Genomic DNA, 21,579 nt, shown 5'->3' on the forward strand with positions numbered 1-21,579 from the left:
AAGAAAGAAAGAAAGAAAGAAAGAAAGAAAGAAAGAAAGAAAGAAAGAAAGAAAGAAAGAAAGAAAGAAAGAAAGAAAGAAAGAAAGAAAGAAAGAAAGAAAGAAAGAAAGAAAGAAAGGAAGAAAGAAAGAGAACAAAACCCCCAGAATGTGCTTTTATCCACTTGAATTAATTTTTGTAGAATTTTGCTTTCAAAAGGAGTGGAAAAAGGAATTGGAAACCAAAAAAGGAAGAGGTAAACCCCATCCTAAAGTTTTGAGGGACATATTGCTCAGCGAAGCATGCATTCTCAGGGGTTTCATGGAGTTCCTCACATTAATCCCACTGGTAGTTAACAAGGTTTATGCTGCTGAGCTCCTGAGTCTGGATCTACAGAACTGCTACCAAATACGAACAATGCCTGCAGCCAGAATTGAAGAACAACACTACAGTACATAGCAATAAAACTAAAAGGAATGACAAGAAGTTTTAAGTCAAATGTATTCAGGAAGAAGATGGGCCACATGAAATGGAAATACAGAAGTCCAATGCCAAGGTGATGAAAGACTCACTCAGAAGTGCCTCCTCTACAGCAAAATATTCCTGTTGCCTAACTTAATTGGCAACACCATTTCCATAGGGACTGGAATCTGACACCTATTTTATAGTAAGTTATCAAAGTTAGTTACTGTAACAACACACTAAAAATAATGTATTATGGATTTTACATGAGTCTTTTATTTTTGCACAGAAGTCAATGTTGTGCCAAGAGGAATTTTGGCTTTACTTTCACATAAAATATTTTATCCTGAAAAACAATTGAAACCCTAATCAGATTGCATCATTCTATATTGCTACTAACTGCAATTTATCTGCTCAGATGGAAAAACCATACCAGTTTTTGACTGAAAGGCATGCCATTAAGTTTCTGAGTTGTTTACATGTAATGCAACATGACAGGAATTTGTGCAGAGATGAGAGACAAGGAGCTATTTGAAATTAACCGTTTGGAATCCTGTCTATAGCTGTTTGCAGTCTGCAGGAAATTGGCAGTACTGACTGGGGATATTGGGATGTCTGTGGGTCCTGTGAGAGGGTTGAGAGGGTTTTTCATATTCACACTTGGTAAAAAGTCACTGCACCTTTGGGTGCTCAGGTCTGGAGAGAGAGGAAGATTGTGCTAACACCCTCAGCTTCTAACAAGAGTAAGTAGCAAATCTAAAGTGTGGAAATGTACGGGTAACATTAAGCAGGAGAGCTTATGGTACATGATACGTACCTACCACATGAAGCATGGCCTTTTCTCCCCCAGTCCCTTCCAATGGGACATCGAGGAGATGATGGAGCCTGCGGAATGGCTGGGCACAGCAGCAGCAGCCGGGCACAATGCAGTCACGTGTGATCACAGGAGATGCTGTTCAGGAAGGAAACAGAAAGGAGATTGAATGAGATCTGCAGAACTGCTTCTATAGCAGCTTGTTGGTTTTAGGATGGTTGTAGAAAGTAAAGGCGAGCTCAGGCCTGGGCTGAATTAATGTAGATATATCCAATTCGGGAAAGCTCCTTCAGTTGTGCAATGTTTTATCTCCTTAGCCTGTGGATTAGACAGGCAAGAAGGCAGGCAGGCAGGAGGTCTTCTCTATCCAAAAGCCAAGAACAATCAGATTTCTATGGGATTACACTGGAAAACATGAATCACGAAACTCAGAGAACAGGGAGTTTTAAAGATCCAACTATTTGTTTGTTTGTTTTAAAACTCATACCTGACACCTTTCAGCCAGTCTTCTGAGTGGGGAAGAAGCAGAAGTTTGTGAACAAGATTTTTGAATGTCTGAGATAAGGTCTGGGCCAAAAATGATTGGTGATCTTCTATGGCAATTCAGGACACCTCAAATAAGTAGCATCAGGGATCAGAGGATAACTTCACAATATTTTCTGTCACTTTACAATGTTTCCATCTCAACACTTGATATATCGAGGACCTCTAAATCACCTGGCACTCAGAAAATGTGGATTTAAAACCTTTTTTGACGGAGAAGAAATTACTTCCTCCAGCACAGAACCTCTCTGTCATCTGGGAAAGCGTGTTTGATGATGGAAAGAAGAGGAAAATTAATTAAACTAATAAAAAGGCAACTGGAAAAATTGAATTAATTCTCAACTGCTCATGGGGCAAGCACGGACACGGAGAGAACTGCAGCAGCCTTGGTGTTCCTTGGTTAGATAGTTAGATCTGTAAGAGACTGAAAACACCTCTGCAATGATAGTGAGATGATTGTCTTCACCATGTCTCAGACACTGAAGGAAGACAGGATTGGCTAAAGCCAGTGGAAAATTATTAGGAAAAGGGGTGTTTTATGTGCTACTCTTGTTTCTCTTTCTGAGTCATTCTTCTTGCTTGAGTGGTCTGAGTTACAGCAGCTGGATCTGTAAGTATTAACATTGCATTTCTAGCCTTCATGCTTGCTTTGAAGCTTAAGTACAATAAGTGAAGACTGGTGAATTTATAAGGCATATTTAAGCCAGCCTGTAGAAACAATTTGTGAGACTCAGAACCACTGGCAAACATCTGCATCTGTTCTGTTTACTCAGATAATACAAGAAAGGCCTCACTACTCACAGATAAGTTTCTAAATTAGGTCGTTCAGTCCGAGCATTTAGACTGGTTGTGATTATATATCGGTTTATTTTACTAATGAAGGCAGTTACCTCTCTAATGGGACTCAGATGAGGATGTTCCTGCTGGTAATGGAAAAAAAATCATGTTTATAATTTTCAGTTCTTAACGTCTCCTCCCTCTGCCCCATGTATCCAAAATAGCCAAAATCCAATGGCTTCTGAAAATGTAACATCTAAAATGGTGCCTTTTTGAAACAACACAAATTAAAAAAAAAAAAGGGAAAGTACACAATACTATGAAAATCACAAATACATTGATACTGTAATCTAATAGGAGTACACTGAACCAAATCTACCCCATGTTAATTATATTGCTTTTTCCCCTAAGAGACGGTGTTGGATATATGGCAGAACACAAACTGCTGAGAATTACAATGTGCTTCAGAACTGGAATCTTGTTAGTCTCTGCTTAATGTTTAGCCTTTCACTCATAAGCTGGGAAGAAATGGCAATTCATTTAGGAAACACCATGTGTCTGCCAGGCTATGCACGGCAGGAGTAATCAAACAGTCTGCAAACATTGCACAAACGTGCACTTGTTCATGCCAAGACCAAGAAAAAAAACCCCAAAAAACAAACAAAAAACAAAAAAAACCCAAAAAGCAACAAAACAAACAAACAAACAAAAAAAACCAATGTGATTTTGGGGCACAAACATACAAGCAGCTGCTGCAGCCATCTGAGATGCTATTGTTATTACCTCCAAACTCCCTTCTACACTATGGAGATGAAAAGGAAAGATATAATTCTGTATTTTGAATACCCTGAAATACAGGCTTTTGTCCAGATAAAAGTACATCAGCACTTTGCTATTGGCATTTGTCCATCTAGCTAATGAGAGGTCTACTTCTTATTCTTTAGTTAAAGGAAGCCATTGCATATACATTCCATTGGTAACAAAACACATCAACAGCTGAACCTAACTTTTGAAGATGTTACTCTCAACTTTGTAATGCTGTGTAACACATCAGAGTCCCAGTCATAATGTAGTATCAACTGTAGACATCTGTGACCATGTCCCCACACAAAGCAGATAAGTACCAGAGATATTCTTTTTCCAGAGAATACTGATACAAGCAGCAATCCAGCAGTTCCTCCACTACAGCTCAGAACCTACCATTGCAAAGAAGAAGCAACAGGCAACTGTGTCCCCAGAGCAACCCTCAAGAGCAGGCTGTAGCTCTGAGCAGCTGCTTTGATCCATTTGGCTGCCATTTGCTTGAAGCTTTTGCCCTGCAGGCTAAGGCTCAGCTAGGGAGCTGGAGGCTTTGAAAGTCTGGGTCAGTGCTGGCATGAAAAAGCAGTTTTCAAGAGAATCAATCTCCTGCCCAGGTCCAAAGCATCATGAAAGTGTCAAAGGGATCAAATGCCAGTGCTGGAGAAGATAAGTATACTAGCACTTATTTATATGAGTTAGCAAGTCATTTCTATCTTGAAAAAATGAAAATTTTGCAGCTGCCAAGTCCCTGTAAAATTTGACATACTGTCACAAAACACGCTGAATTCTTCAGTCATACAGCTGAGTCATGAGTCAGAGTTCCATGCTGACCAATCCTCAGCAAAAACATCCTAATAACTGATGCGAACCTTTAACATTGAAACATGTGCATGTTGCTTCTTGCCCTGTCACTATGCTAATCCCAGAAGAATCTGGCTCCATCTTTGTATGTGGGCTTGTTCTTCCAGCAGCCCATTCACCATCAGTCTCCTCACATTCTCTGTCCTCAAACGACCGCATCTCCAAAACGTTCAGTCAGGATGATCAAGCTTCTCCTTGTTACCATTCTCCTTCATGATTTGCAGTCTTCCCTCATCCCCCCCTGTAGCCACTTTCACTTCACTACCTCAATTGCAGAAGTTCTACCATCTGAGTTCAACCCTCAAACCGAGCCTTCATTTTTTTTTAAACAAGCCAGGAAATCAACAGTGCCCTACAACTAGGCAAGCTTTTCTGGAAGCTTGAGTAGCGGGATCCAAATTTCCATGAGACAGAAAGCCCAGGCCAAACTTGATTAAGCCTTCAGCAGAAGGCATATTTCCGTTCTCTCCTCCAGACATTTCAAATTTACTCTTTTGTCTTTTATTTTTTCTGTTAGCGGTTCCTCAGACTGTTTCCTAGACAGTTTGTGCCAGTGGGAATCATTTCTGCAATGCCAGTGTTCCTTTCATGAGCCTGCCTTGGCTCAAGGCAAAAGAGTAAAAGACTGAAATGCTATTCTTCACCAGAACAGATCAACAAGGTATAAATATTCTCATGTCTTGTTGTCTTTCAACAAAATATGAGACTCCTACCCATTTCCTCTCCTTATAAAAAAAGGTATATAAATGAAAGGAAACTAAAGCATGTCTTGCAATATGAAAGAGCGACAGAACATTCTCAGTGTTCTGCTTACTGACACTCCAGTTTTGATCAGTTATAGATGTACCCATTGGAGAATTTGTTTGTATCAGGACTTTTTTTCTATGGTGAAGCTAGTAGGGTGAAATTTGTATGTCCCAAGAGGAAAAGATACTACAGTGATTTATTATGAGATCAAAATGTCATGTATGACATGTTCAGCCCTAATGGAGACATCAGAGATAAGTAGCACCTACCTAAAGAGCTGCTTCTCATCACTTAATCACAGGGTTATTCTGTATCAGCCAGTAAGGTTAGGCTCACTTAAACCATCACATTTTATACAATGCCTTCATATTTTTCTAATACATTTTCAGTATCTGAACATGGAATTTTCCACAGTGAAGTTTTCAGGACTATCCTAACTGATGCTTCTATCCCAGAATGGAAAGGCTTGTATACTTTCCTTTCATTAGATAAATAGTTGAAACGTGGTTTCTTTATCATTTCTTGCAGCTAGGAGTTGATGACAGTAATCAATTAGCTTACTATTATCGGAACTAATAATGATTCTGGCAATAAGAAAAATCCTACATTACAGTCTTGAAGGTGTTTCCATGCCACAGAAGATCTGGAAAGCATTTTAGTGACTTTACTACATTTCCACACAGCTCCAGAGAGAAGATAGTAATGAAACTCCACAACCTTTTGAAAGAGCATAGTATGTTTTCCTTTCTTGGCAGATCAAACCTATGAGGCTTCATAGTCAAAGCAATAGTTCACCCAAGTCATAAAATAATCACAAGGCACTCTATGCTGACATCAGGGTCCTGTTTCTCACATAAATTTTGGCTGAGGAGCGGGGTAGAGGCACAGGAGTAAAGCAAAGCTCACACAGCATTACAGAAGCTTAGTCTGAAGTTTTTCATATTGCAGTGGAGCCTAAGGCCATTTATTTGCTTTGCTGAACACACAGAATTCAGAGATCTTAGATTGGAAAAGTACTTGGAAACCAGCAAGACCTAAAGCATCAGTTCACCATTAGCAACCTCTGAGAAGCTCACAAAGGACTGAGGATCACATACTTGGTCAGTACATCCTAAGGTGCTTTGAAGATGATGATCTCCAGCATCGGACAACCACAGTCTCAGCTCAAGCTGACTCAGCCTCAGTTCAGTCTGAGCCCACGTAGAAAACGCCAGAACCCTCTGGAAAGGCCAAGATTCTTGCAAGATGAAACATGGGTAATTCTTTCTGCCAAACACTGTCACCACAAGCTCAAGGAGGATAGCTGAAAACTGTACAAAGTTCCAGCAGCTTGCCATGCCTCATAGTGAGCCTGCCCTTGGAAGGACTCTGTGCAGGAGGCCCAACCCACCGATCTCAAAGAGTATCCACTGGTCATCATGAAGCTATTGCTAAGGATCATCAAGCAGCACAGCCAGGCGGCCACATGGCCTTGTGGCATTCTGGGTGAACTTCAAATAGCCATGTGAACAAGGTATAGATTCCATGCTTTATCATGAGCATGAAAAAAAAAGAGCGTCCAGAAAAAAATGTGATTATCTGCTCCAGCTCCACTTTAAAACCAGGTAGCTTTCTTCCTCCTATTTCTCTTACCAGCTCTAGATTGTCACTGCTATGACAATTAGAAAAGCTCTGACTGGCTTTTACATTCCTTGCTTAAAAAATTTCTCCTCCTCAGAGATTAGCTAGCATCTCAAAGATCAAATGCTCTTTCAGGGGGTGAGTGGCCTTAAATTGGGCAGCTAGTCCTATTCTTCTCACTTAGCTGAAGGCAGACTAGTAGTACCCTATTTCCTATGGCTTTCTTGATCTGTGATACTGATTCTGGATCTGATTGCTATCCTCCCTAGAGCAGACATCCCTTCCGGAGAAAGAGATTCAAAACAGGAGGTTACAGTGTTAGCAAAGGACAAGATCTTCCTTTCCCCCACCCCTATTAGATGAAAATGCTCATAGCAGTGCTATGATGTGCTGGTGATGCTTCTCCCGCTCTCTGGGAAGCACTGTTCTTCCTTGGAGTCTTGCCTAAATAGAAGACGCATCACCAATGGTTGTGACATATTGAGAAAATTATTATTATTCCTTTTATATTAGACACAATATAACAGACTTGCAGCAACCAGATTAGAAAGCAACAGAAAATTCTTAGGAAGAGGAAAAACCCTCAAATTATAAATGAAAATACTGTTGCCTCCATTCTTGCTTTTAAGCCAACAAATATATTGAAACATGTTTTTAACTGCTTAGTATTGGCAAGCATAGCCCATTTTAGACCAATCACAGTGTAATAAAATAGCAGCCATAAAAAACAGATTGGATACTATGAGACAAACTCCAGCACATCAATTTACACAATTAATAACTGCCAGAATAATTGCAATTCATTTAGGAGTTGGAATCCAATCATAAATCATTCCCAACAATGTGTTAAATAACAAGCACCAATTTTCATACAGAACTGCTGAGTATGGCATTAGTAATGTAAGCATACAGTACAGATGCTTAGCCCCTAGTATTTCTCACAGTATTATTTACACATCTTGCCCACATTTTGCCCCAACATTTTGTCCCCAGTGGCGTCAACAAACCAAAGTATTTATTCCCAGCTGGCATATTATTTCTTTTGGATTTCCATGTAGCTACTTTGCTTATTATTCAATGGACTTCCGCCATATGTTCTTACCAGAAATCATATACATGCTTAGCAGACCTTCTTTGAGTCATTTTAGAAAAAGAAGGATTTTGCAGGCTGCAGCAGTGATTTTCTGTGATGGCAGAACTGTTCCTAAACACCACTGATTCTGGTGACTGTGAAGAGAAACACCTGATTCCTGTTCACAGACTGTTTCTATAAGGCCTTTATCCATGTAGTTGTAAAGCATAACCATGATTAAAGCTCTCAAGTGCAAAACCTTGTGCTCACAACTTGCTATGAAAAAGAGGGAACATATAGGATCTGTGAAAAACATGCACTTTTCTAACTGCCTGTGATGGCCTTCTTCCCATGAGCAGAGATGGTGAGAACGAGGCAAAAAGACACATCCATCTCCTCCTATTCTTCCTATGCTTGCTCATGGCAAGTACAGCATAATGGCATCCTGCCTTTCTCCTGTCTCACCACCCAATATAGGCAGACTTACTGCCTTCTCTATCTGCTTGGATATGACTTTGGGAAATAATCTAGAAATCAACTTTGTCATTATAATCACCTTGAGAAGAAAAGCACATCCTTCCTCCCTCTTATTTGACATAGCCCTCATGCAGGATAAGGCTAAGGTTTAGTGGAATTCCAGTGCCTCTGCATTCGAGATAACTGTGCTTCAAAAAAAAGAAAGTCCCACAACACATGCAATATTCACAGACTGTGGGAGATTTTCTTCAGCTTCACTGAGCTTTGGACCAAGCTTCATATCATCTTAAACTTCCCATGGCCTTTAACTGCATCACTATTGGACTCTCCACAAGACTGAATGGGACCTAGCAAGACTCCCCTAAGTATGACTTCAATTAGCTCCATCTCCTTCTTAATTCAACAGTTGATCTAATTATGTTTTGAGCGAGGCCTATTCCACATGTGCTCATCAATGATATATCTCACATCTCAGCCCCAAAGATTTCTATATTTATCTTGCCTGGGATTACAGGGAGGACAGGAGGAGACTGTAAATAGTTTGCAGCATTCTTCTCAATTTATCAAGGACTTCTGATATGGAGAAGGCTGGATTGAAACCAAATTACAATACAAACTACTTACATGCAAAGTATAGATGAAGTATAATAGATAGTATAATAAATATAGTGTGGCTGAAATGTATTTTGCTTACATTTGTTTACAAGTTACCTAGCAGTAAAATTTCTGTCTGTAACACAGCAGGAGGTGTATTTCTTACAACATTTTCCTGATGAAAATAGGTAGGCATATCTTCAGAGTACACCTGCTATGAGTAATGCTTTGTGCATGCCATAAAACAGTCTGCATTCAGGTGAAATTCATAGGGCACTGCTGAGGGCTTCAAACACCATTGAAACTTCCATTGCCTTTGGGATCATTCTGGATGATGCTATCTTCTTATTTTGCCTTTATATGATGCAGTTTTTAAGCACTTATTTGGACAGCTATCAAGTATCCTTAAAGACTCCCACAGATGGAGGAGCAGATGCACGGTAACCATCTGGGGCTAGAACTATGATTAAATTTCAAGTTAATGTGCCTGTTAAGAATGGTCTGCATATTAGAAATGTTTCTTCCATTCCAACCAGGAAAAACAAAACAAGGTTTAAAAGTAGCCTCTAGATTTGGGTGCCCAGCATGAGAATTCTTTTTCTGTTAGGCATGCAAATCCAGTGACACTTCTGAAATTTTGGAAGCTGATGATCTCCTGTCCCTCTGGGCAAACCAGCGTATCAATTCTTACATCATCAGCAACCATATCCACATCAGCAAAGCACCAAAGGAATCTCCTTCCCTTTTTCTCCCTGCCTGATTATTGCGTTTGGTTATGTTTTAGCTTTCTGGTGTAAGTCAGATGAATGTAAGAATCACAGATGGGTGATGAAGTCTATAAATGAAAATATAAATTGGGCTAAGTCAGAGTAATGGCTACACATCCACGGGTAGAACAGCCCAAAGACCTTTGTAAGTGACCTCAACTATAGCTGGTCATGCTTAGCACAGGAATAGCCTCAGTGCTTCGAGAAATGAAAGAGACCATGTTTGACATATCCCCATTTAGCCTGCTGAACTCTATCCTTTCTTCCTTGAACCCAGTTTCAGTCAGAAACTACCTGTGTGCCAACTTGGACCAGGCGCAATTCGGTCAGGAGAGGGCACACAGAAACAGTATAGCACAGACATAGTCATGTGGCTAACAGGGGAACCAAGGACTGTAGATGCCAGAGGAGATGTCGGTATGCAGACATCCCCTAGTCCCTGGCAGCCAAGAATGCCGTCACCTTGGTGAAAATATCAGGACTGAAGATGGGATGTTGCTGCCTCAAGTTGTGTCAAAGGACAAAGAGATGGGACAGCATGTTACCCCTTTCCCTCAAGAGCTCATGCAAACACTTGGAAGGAATTAGGCTTGGCAAATTCATGGCCCACATGCTGTGTAAATGCAGGTGTCTACAGACCTGAAAATAAGCTGATATTCTGCAACTGCCTACTCTTGTATGCCCAGAGTTCGAAAAAGAAGCACAGCTACCATGGGGTGAAAGGACACCCTTTAGCCACACTGGTGCACTACACACAGAGAGTCAAAGGACACAGGTGGTTGTGTCACTGTGCAGATCCCTCATTTGCACTGCAGCTCCAGGGAGCCTCAGCCAGCCATCTACTCACACTGTGTATAAGCATCAAGCATCCTAAGGCAAGCTTCTCAAAACTTTGAAGATACTTAGACTAAGGGAGAGGGATTAAAGTATTTGTTTGGGCTGTCTTTGATATGAATTTGAATGAAGAACTTCAGTAAATAGCATGTGCATGCACAGTTTCTCTTATAGGGACTCCTGCAAAAGAATCAGAGGATGTAAAGTGACACTATTGTTATATACAGATATAGCATTTTCTGACAGGAATATCAGAGCTCTTTGTAATTTTTAGCTAATTAATCTGATTTAATCTTAATTATTGATTTCTGTGAAGTAGAAAAGCTGCAATGGATGTGAATCCCTTCATTCCAGCTCTGAAGTGTAGTCACCAATAGAGCAGAGAACATCAGCTGCATTGTAATGTGCAGTGATATCTCACTCCAGTTTAAAAGGAAGTGAAGACTATCATCTCTAGTTAAATTTCATGAGGAGTGTGGGAGGTCAGGAAGCCATCTGCAAGCCTGGCAAGGCTAAGATCTGCTTTGCAAGACAGCTGCCACAATAACATCGCCCAGGGCTCATGGTGGTCAGGGCAGCAATGCAGGTCAGTGATCCACCCATTGCAAGAGCTTTGGTTTCTCGGTCAACAGCTGGGTCAGCCTGAAAATAGATCTTAAGGAAAAATCCTCAGCACCCTGCCAGACTGCTGACAGCCTGCACGGGATGAAGCAGTGCCTGTTTGCATTGTGCTCCATCCCCACCAGCACTTCCAGGGTAGGAGCTCTCTCTGGCGAGTCCTTCCTTAGTCAGGGCAGTGTGTAAGCTTTGTGCTTACCCGGAAGCAAGTGCATTCTTGTTCCAATTCTTCTTCATCTTGAGTCAATAATTTCTGTAAGAGCAACAGCCACAAAGAGATTAATGAAATTAGCAGAGCCTCACATGACTAAACAGGTGAAGAAACCCAGCAGTAAAATTCCACTGCACATACAAAGTCAGACTATGACATCTCCTGCCTTAAGATGAGAGCATATGTACTGAATCCATTCATTTCAATGAAAGGAGAGACAGAAGGGAAAGTGTTAATTATTCTTTGTGGGTTGAATGAAATGCACTGTACAATTATCACCTTCTGTGTTCCCGTCTAATGACAGGCTTAACTTAAGAGAATTCTCCATACTGTCCTACGTATCACCTTTCCTCTGACATTATCTTCCTTTTCTTGGCTCCCTACATAGAATTTTAATGAGATCTTAATTGTTTTTCCATCAGCTGCAAGGATTTCAAACCCAAGTCATATGCTGGTTGTCATTTTGCAGAAGGTGGTACGGGGAGCTGTAGAGATGTTCTCTTGCTAAAAAGGAGCAGGAGGCAGCCCCCACACCTCCCACTGCATCCCGGCAAAGGGCTGTTGCTGTATTTCCAGTGCAGGCCTAGAGATAATAGCACGGTATTTCTGTGCTTACACAAGGGGGACTGCAAAAGTCTGTCACGCGCATGACTGTCACCACCTCCCTGGAACTCTGTTGGCTACAGGGAGGCTTAAGGTGTAGGTTTCTGTGCCTCAACTTGACAAGGAGCACAGCCCTTCACTTCACAACCAGGGGACTCACGGGGGCTGAATGAGCTGTACATCAGCCTCCTCTTCTCTGTCCTTCACCATCTACTAGTCATTTGCACACTCCTTCTCTTCCTTCATCATACAAGGCAATTTCAGTGATGTAACATATTTAAAGCATAGATTTACTTCTCTTGAAAATTTTCAAGGGCACTCCAGAAGACTTGGTTGAGTCCCTGCCATGTCACAGCAAGATTAAGATGTTGCAAGAGCAGCTGGGTGGAGCTCACCATGCGTACTGACTGCAGGGAGAATGAAGGCACCCATTGGTGCAGTGCTGGTGTGCACAAAGATGCTAGATGTTAGAATTACTGTTCATGGTCACAGAATCACAGAATCACAGAATTGTAGGGGTTGGAAGGGACCTCCTGAGATCATCGAGTCCAACCCCCCTGCCAAAGCAGGTTCCCTACACCAGGTAGCACAGGTAGGCATCCAGGCAGGTCTTGAACATCTCCAGAGAAGGAGACTCCACCACCTCCCTGGGCAGCCTGTTCCAGTGCTCCGTCACCCTCACTGTAAAGAAGTTCTTGCGCACATTGGTGCGGAACTTCCTATGCTGCAGTTTCTGGCCATTTCCCCTTGTCCTTGGTCATCAAACTGCATTAAAACTAATTTAGTGTGAAGAGATTACCCCAAAGTTTGTTACCAGAGTATTTCAGGCTGCCTGTGGGAGCCTTTCTCTAGGCTGAGAGCATGGGCAGAAGACTGCTATGAGGGGAGAAGTGGGACTACTGCAGTCAGGTCAAGTCTCAGGCACAGGAAGAAAAGCCTGGTCTCTACATGGGCTGCAAAGTCTGCCATCCCTGCAAAGGGCCTGGAGCATGAAACCAGTGGCAACTGATTATTATCCCTGATTTAATAGCTATCCACGATCCTATCATAACTTAAAAACAATATCTGACACTGGTCTATGAGTCATGTCAGACAATGACAGCATTTTAGAAATGCTGTCGATCACATTGCTGTCATACCTTGATCATACCTGGTCCAAAGGGCATGAAATCAGAGGAAAATATGACTTGCCAAGATTTCAGAGAAAGCAGGTTTTGGGGCTAGGTGGAAAAGCCCTGCCGCCCACTTTGAATCCTGTGCTCCCCCAGCTGAGCAATGCTGCACAGCCTAGCCAGCCATGTTTAACTAATGCTGAGATATTTTTGTTATTCATCCACGTACTTGATATTTATTAAAATATTTCTAACATCCTTTCTCCTGCACATTATTCCATTTCAGTGCATGAAGCATACAATGACAGCTTCCATTTAGCTGTCTCCCATAATCACATCTTCTGCCCTCCAAAAATATCTCTCACTCTTATGGTAAACGGTACGGGAGCAATAGCATCTTTTATGTCATAGCTGCTGTGTGACAACTATGTGGTTTCCATCCACACCTTACACTCGTTACAGACATTCACATTTTGACAGCTAGATTCTTCCCTTTTGGGCCTTAGTGCCAATCCAAATCTCAATAAGAAAACAAACTAATTAGCAGGCGCTGGAGAGTTTGAATGTTGCCCAGAGAAATACATCGAGAACTAAATAAAAGAAGCGTATAGTGCTTATTAAGTGACTTGAGCATGCCTGGTTTTTATTTGCAGTGACACATCTCTTGAGACTGGGAACCTTGGGCAGCTCTGCAACTGGAAACTTGGTCAGAGCTCTGTAATAAGACAGGCCAGACTCTCCACATTAATATCCAAGAGTACTAGAAGTGAAACCCTCTTAGTGACAGACCACGACCCACTTTGCTATCCATAGAGCTTCACAATCATTCACATAAAATGCTTCTTTTTTTCAGCAAATATGAAGTAATAAACTGATGAAACCTGGGAAACTTGCTCCTTCTTTCTTGGGCTATCTTTCATTAACTATAACAAACATTTAAATCAAAGCAAACACTGAAGGTACGAGTGGATTTTCAACTCACTGACAAGACACACTACCTTCAAGACCTCTTTTGTGTCCATTATATATAGAAGGCCATAACATTGCAAAACTAAAATCAGTGCTGACAGTCCAGTTCTTGCTTTCTTTAAAGAAATTGCCAAAATGTGCAAAAATTTAAATATTCAGAGAGATAACACACTGCTCACTCAATGAACCTCATCGTAATTTACAGATTGTTATTGCTGGTATCATTCTAACACCCCAGACTTGTTTAGAAAATGTATCCCTTGCCTACAGCTTTAGACAGATCATCCTAACAAGCCAGTAACATGCAATTCAGTGCTGCTACTGGAGCTTAACTCAATAGGTTCCCATTGTATCAGAAGTGTGGGACTGCTCAGTCTGTAGCTGAAATGTAATGGTCCTTGCAGGGTTGATGCATGTGTCATTCCTTATATACTGGGTGAATTCCTTTTTCAGGGAGTAATCAAGCCTCTCAGTGTGGGAGACAGTCAAAAGGGCCCATGCTGCCAAACACTTTCCTCCCTCCTTCTTCTAAGAAATGTGTGATACATACGTAAAAAGCAAAATATTTTAATTTGGAAATTCTTCTGAAAGTCTTATGACAACTCTAGTTTGGGTCCCTCCTGCTTCCCATTCCTCACTGCACACCTGGCTCCTTATCTGTGCTGCATTTTCTGATGCTGGGCAAAAATCTCTCAACAGCCTTCTGAAAGCACACACTTTTCACAAGCAGTTCCAAATTAAACTGGAAAACAGTCTCACTTGAAAAGCAAGCAAGCAAACAAAACCCCATAAAAGTCCCTGAACAAGCTCTATTCTGAGAAAGAATGACCCTGTGCTGGATTGTGGCAAGATTAAGCAGTGATATCCCCAGGGACTGGAAGGCTTCCAAAGGGATTAAAAACCCTTTATATATAATCCCCTCTGTAACCAAAATCAGAATGCGAATGTAGCTCCTTGGAAGTGACACTCTATTCACCCCAGTAGCCTTGCATTGAGGCACCATGAGAAGTGCCTGCGTCTTCAGCCAACAACTTTCTCCATCCCTTGGCAGAGAGCTGCAGGGCTGAGGAACATGTAATGTCCTTGCCCGGCTGCCTGCTTTCCTCCTCAGGAAATGTGTATCTCTAATATATGTTTGATCCCATCACCTGGCAATGTGCATGCATCCATAAGGCCCCTGACAAGAGAAGATGACAGAATATCTAGTGAGTGTGAACCCTGACCACGGCAGGAGGTTGGAACTAAACGAGCTTTATGGTGCCTTCCAACCTAATCCAATTTGAGATTCTATGATGATTCCATGATATGTGAATCTCATGACCACATGGAGCATTTACATACATACGCGGTTCATTCATGTATTCTTCCACACAGCACACAGGGCTTACTGTGTGTGTGTGTGTGCCTTATGGCTTTAGGAAGGACTGCACGGGGCAGTTTGAGAAAACACTGCATAGAATCACAAGGTGGGAAAAGACCTTTCAGATCATCAGATCAATGTCAAATCAGGGGAGAAAATCTCCAATGGGTTTGGAGCTCTGGAAACTATTAGATCCACCCAAAATAAGGCACAGAAAGAACACTGTGAGATCCTGGACATTGTACTTTTTCCCATTACTTATAAAAAAGATAACTCATATCTTTGCCTGTGCTGCAAAAAACTCTGGTCACAGGAAACTGTGACATAGCAGCAAAAAAAAATCAGCTTTCCTCCCAGTTCACATCTGTGTGGTTCCCACTGCTGGAGCCAAGATTTTTTTTTGGTCCTTAATTTTAATCATGCATGCAGAAAATGAAAACTATGTAGCACATTTTGGCCAAGCCAGAGCCACAGACCTTGTGTCTCCTCACTCCCACCAATGGTCTTTTGGGGCCACAGCACTCCTGATTGTTCAAGAGCACACTTTACTGACAACTTACACAACTTCACAAACAACAAGTATGGAATGGCAAAGGAATTTTCTTCTCTTTCCCTCTTTTTTTTTTTTTTTCCTTCTTCTTTTTCGCTGCACTAGATCTATACAAACCAATTATAACTCTGACTGTGCCAGTAAATGAGCTTTTCCAGCTGGGAACAGCTTTCCATCTAAACTAGAGGATTGGAAATACTTTGCAACAGAGAGGCAAATCTAGCTTGGACACATCATTCTCAAAAGTACTGTAAAAAGGGAGAGAGGAGAAACTAAGGGACCTGCCAGGACCTTTCCATTTCTACCTGCTATGGGTTTTCATGGAGAGAAACCAGTTGCTCCAGGTCTCACAGAAGTGATGAAAGCCTGGATCTTCTGCCCTGGTATAGCTTGATATTGGGAGAAACTGGATGGGCAAAGTAATTCCAAAAAAGCGATGGTTCCTTTTCCCCTTATTCTGAGGAAGATGTTCCCCAGTATGCAGTGTAAGGGGGTGTGGAGGAAACGTGATACCACCATCACCACCTCATAATAACAATGAAACTTCCCACACAGGCAGATCATACAAGACTTTTCATATGCTCTCCAAACTATTTTCTCAGTTGTTGGTTGTTTTGGTTTGTTTTTTTTTTTGGCTTCAGAATGATGCCATAACCTACAGGCAAAATCACAATTTCTCTCTATCTCTGTGCATTTCCGCCACAAGCCCTCTGTAAAGCACATGAAAGAACGTTTTTTGTTGTTTCCTAACAATGGCATAATACCAGGACATAACATAATCAGTACATAACCACATGTATTAAGCTTCTTAAGACAACTACTTGTGTGATTTGTAACGAGCTTTCATGAATAACACATATAAGCCCACTACACAGCCCTTTTACATCTGTGAGGGTGCAGCGGTATTAGAGTCAGGCATGGGCTGCCTTAGGCTGACCATGGAGCAAGGAAAACAGGAGAAGACAACATAGTAATTTACAAGCCAATAACCGTTTTCCTCAGGCCTCCCTTTATATTTTTTCAAGATACACTAAGTACTCTCATCTTATTAGAATTACCTTGATAATGAATAACCTATACTGTTCTTGCACACATCTATTACAAAATTTTCTGTTGAGATAAACTCCCAGTAAAGTTCAACAAAAAAAAATTCAGAACAGGGCCAATTAGTGCCTTGGGGACAGGGGGATGGAGTGTTCATTTTTTCCATTTAAGTATGTTTTTTCCATGTAAGTAAAATTTAGAAAATAACTTTACTTTTAGTCAATATACAAGTTCTTTGTATGTGTTTGTTTGGGAGGCAGGCCTGAAATTGCTTAATTTCACTGAATCAATGCATCTTCTGTCAGTCAACAAGAACATTCAGCTCAGACAAAGACTGAAATAAAGCATACCAAATAAAAAAACATGGACCTAGAATTGTCGTTTCCCAAAAGCTTCTTTCGGTCCCAGCTTCTCAGAAAACTACCCAAGCATTAAAGCTGCTGCCTCTCAGGGAAACTAATTATAACTCAGAAAAAAAAAAAAAGAAAAAAGAACCAAAAAAAAAAAAAAAAAAAAAAACATCCAACCCACACATTTAACTGAATATATAAAGGATAATTATGTCATTAAAACTAACAACATTTCAGACGGTAAAAGAATCACAAGGCAAGAATGGATGTGTTGGACACCATCAGGCTCCCATCAGATTATTCACAATAAAAATGCAACCATCACCAAAATAATCTAATCCTTGTGTGCTTCCACTGATAGGGCTCAGATGTGTGCACTGGTATTTTTTAGCCCCAGCAGAGCTGAAAGGGTCAGCAATTCATTGTTTACTGTCTGGACTGAATTGACTCTTCGAGCTTCTTAATGATACACAGACGACCAATGCTTCATCTACCAAGGCATGTTGACTGCCATCCAAGTGAGTGTAAGCTTTCACATAGCTGTAAAGAAGGCTCCTCCTCACACAGAACAAAGAACACTCATAAAGCCTCTATTAATCAGTGCAGCTCTGTCTCAGTGGCGTGGGCAAAACAATCATCCTTTTAAGAAAAACCAACTCCTGGAATCAAAGAAATCTAATGGATGCAGCAAGTAACACAGGAGATAAGTATGTTTTCTGACCATAATGTATCATGAAAAAGAGCTGCTATCTCTATCAGCACAATCGCAAAGCCCAAAAGAAATCACGAGAACATATTTTCTGAATAAGTTCAATCATTCCCTGTTCTAACCTTGCCAAAAAAAGTGCTTGATAAAGTGAGCTGTTCTATGAGCAGCTGAGATAACATTTCTCAGTGTCCAAACAATTGCTTCTATGCCCCTCATACTACAACTGACCTTATGTTTTTCACAGTATCTTTTCCCTTCAACTTCAGGATCACAGCACACCTCTCAGTCCTTGTCACAACATTCCCAGTTTTTTCAGTGTTTGCCGCTCCTTTAAACAACTGCATTCCAGAAAAACTGAGTGCAGTACTTTCTAAATCCCTCTTTTGCTGCCACCATCACCACAGTGCTCTAACTTGTTTGTATTTTCCATTTGACACCCTACAGTTCCTCACATCCCTTGCAAGTCCCCAGTCACATCTCCCACAGAACCTTTGCTTTCCCACTGGTTTGGGGTGAGCAAGAGGCAGCACATGCTGTAGCTGGTTTTAAAGCCACTCACATGTCAATGGGGCAGATGGTTGCTGTACATCGCCTAGTTGGGACAAACAGAAAGGGCAATGGCTGAGTGATCACAGCTTTGCCTTGAGGGGACATTAATCAAGTCTTTGTCAAATTTCCAGCAGTCCTCATGAAATTCATAAGCATCATAACGTCTCTGAGATGCCTCTTCGTCCTTCCAGATTGGCTGAAATTCGCTGACAGTTTGAAAGTTACGGGGAGTAGCAGGGGGAACCAACAGATGGACAGACAGCCACTGTGACTGCATAAGCCTCAGTTCCCTAGAAAACCAGACTAAAAATAGATGGAAAATAGAGGGGCTGACAGATTTAATTAATGTAAGCAGGCAAGGTTTCTGACAGCGAAGGCGAGTCCGTTAACCTTCTCACTGGTCCAAGTGTTGCACACAAGGCTCAGGTTCCTCTTTGGGCAGAAGCTAACACATCGAGGTGGTGTTCTGGCTGCAGGAGACTTGTGGACTCCCATTTCCAAGACAAAGGACACCCTTTCCCGCTGCTTCCTGGCATTAGTCAAGATCTGCCTCTAACGAATACTCAGAAATCTCTTAAACTTGTCTTGTGGTTTGTGTTTTTTTTTTCCCCCCTCCTCTCTCTCTGTTTATTTATACTTGACTTGGAAAGCTGCAGGCTTGATGAAGGCATTAAGTCTCACATTCAAAACAATGCGTTATGTATTAAGGGTATAAATCACAGCCATGATGTCAGTGGAAAGACTCTTGTTAAATTCAATTGGTTTAGAGTGTCAATTAACAGAGCTTTGAAACCCTGGTGAGTGTCAGAGCATCTCCAGGGGCTGAGGGCCTCTAGACAGCACAGCTGGGCCACCCTTCATGTGCTGGGGCCAAACAAAAACAAGATTCACACAACACTTGCTTGCTATACTAACACCGGGCCCTCAACTAAGACCTGACAGAGCTGCTCCTAGCATTAATGCAGGCTGTGGTACTGCTTTCAAGGGGTGCAATCTAAGAAAGGATATAAATTACAGCATGAGAAAAATTAATAAAGCCTTCCTTTGCTCAATCTCTGCTTTTGGAATTAAAATTCCTTGCTTTACCCATTTAGCCCAGGAGGTAGCTAGGATGTCTGAATGTTGTCTTGGTTTAATCACACCTTGTCCACAGTTTAGACACATTTTTCTTCAGTAATGCAGCACATAACCTTTAAGACGCCCCCTTGCCCATTAACTGGACTTCTAGAGGAAGTGAATTTATCCTGTGGAAAAAAAAAACAGCAGAAGTTTCATCTAAAAATTACCACAAAATGCCCCTGCTAAGTGGTGACCAGACGTTGTTTGTGCACATTATGATTTTAATTCCATATAAACATAAGAGGTGCTCATTCTATGGGCTACTGACATACCTCCCACACTTAACAGACATAGCAATTTTCCGTTGAACCATTATTAACCTTTTGGGCTCTCTGATGGCAGCAGGGCAGCTGAGAGACTGTACAGATAATTGCAGTAATATGCAAGGACAGCAGAAACTAAAATCACTATAATTCGGTCAAAAGTGTTTAATCTTTTGCCCAAGGAAATTAATGTCATAGAAGAAGATTATCTGAGATAGCAAACTGCTGGGAGAGCTCAAATCTTTTTTTTGATCTGCTGCTCTGCTCCAGGCTTGTTTTCAGCCCATGCTGTGCCATCACACTGGGGCATTCTTGAACTTTTTTGTTACCCAAATAATTTTCCCATGTTACTGTTTTGCAGATATAATCACCTTATCAGGGCACTAGTCTTCTCCAGGGGTCTGAGCAGACCCCACAGCCCTACAGAGACCGTGTGATTTGCCTTTGCATCATCTCTGGTCTGGGTTAGCACTTCCATCCAGCCTTCTGCTATGAGCATTTCAATGGCATGAGAGCTTCAGAAAGGAAATTTGTTTTTCTCCTTCATATTTTTTTTCATCAATTTGATATAAAACTTTATTATTATAAACTACTTGATGCAGGCAGGAAGAAAACACAAGAGGCGTAACTTCTTTTGAGATCAGCCTGGGGAATAAGACAGAAGAAAACCAGGAGCTAAACTTAACTAGGGAAAGGAAATGGGCTATAAAAAACTGTTGTCATGTTCAAAGAAAACGCTTGGGAGCTGCAGGGACTTAATCTTTTTAAAAGAGCAAGAAATTAGAAAAACAGCAATAACACTATCTTTTTATCAGGGAGATGGATAAATTCTCAGGTTTCCAGGTTGCAGAGATGTGGGGAAAAGACAGCTGCGTGTTTTAGAACTTGAGTTTGGATAGTGATGCATCAGATAAAAGCTGCTGTCTTCTGACATTGTGAGCATACCACAAACACTCATTTCTCATTTTTCACAGACATCAATGACAAGCATCGTGCACCTTCCTTCTTCTCAACATGTTCCCTGGGCCATAAATAGTGGGGACCATTATTTGGGAAAGTTAGGGAAGTGGCAGACAGTTTGTATGGCAGCATCTGGGAATTTTCTGGTCATTCAAAAGGAACCTGAGTCTATCTGGTTGCACCCAGATGCTCTGAAAGAAAGTAAAATGTGTCACTGGGTTAGCATGAAACTGATGCTTCCAAGATGTCCCATCCCAAAAGCACCTCAATTCAGCAGCCGGAACATGCCAAAGATGGTTTGAAAGTCAGGGGAAAAAAGGGTATGGGGAAAAGGAGATATTTGCACAAAGCAAAAGTGCATACTGGATGAACCTCTCATGAGAAGTCTCACTACATCTCTCCCCAATGAATGCTTAGATCAGCTCTGCAAGAAATGCTAGGAGATGAGGCTGCCTCCACTTTAAATGACTTTTCCATCAAAATCCTAGGTAAAACTGGCAGTGCTACAAAGCCCATTTCATAGCCCTCAATGACACAGAAATTTTCATCTCTGGAGAGAGCCAGGAGTTGGGATTTCAGATTAAATCAGGCCAGAAGTAGTTTCCTTATAAATAGCAGTAATATCAGAATGCCTCCTGGATCTCAAAGAGAAATCAGTCGGCTAAGGATCTGGCCGCTGGGCTGCACCAGTCCAGGGGATTGCAGCTCAGGATGTGAATCATGGAAGCAAGGCAGTCATATCCTGTTATGCGAGCGCTGTTTGTTTTTCCTGCTCCTTCAGCCCTGGAGCTCTGAGCCATGCCTACCATTAAG

The sequence above is a fragment of the Lagopus leucura genome, unplaced genomic scaffold (genome assembly GCF_019238085.1).
Source record: "Lagopus leucura isolate 7727_CA_CO unplaced genomic scaffold, USGS_WTPT01 Super-Scaffold_73, whole genome shotgun sequence".
NCBI lineage: Eukaryota > Metazoa > Chordata > Aves > Galliformes > Phasianidae > Lagopus > Lagopus leucura.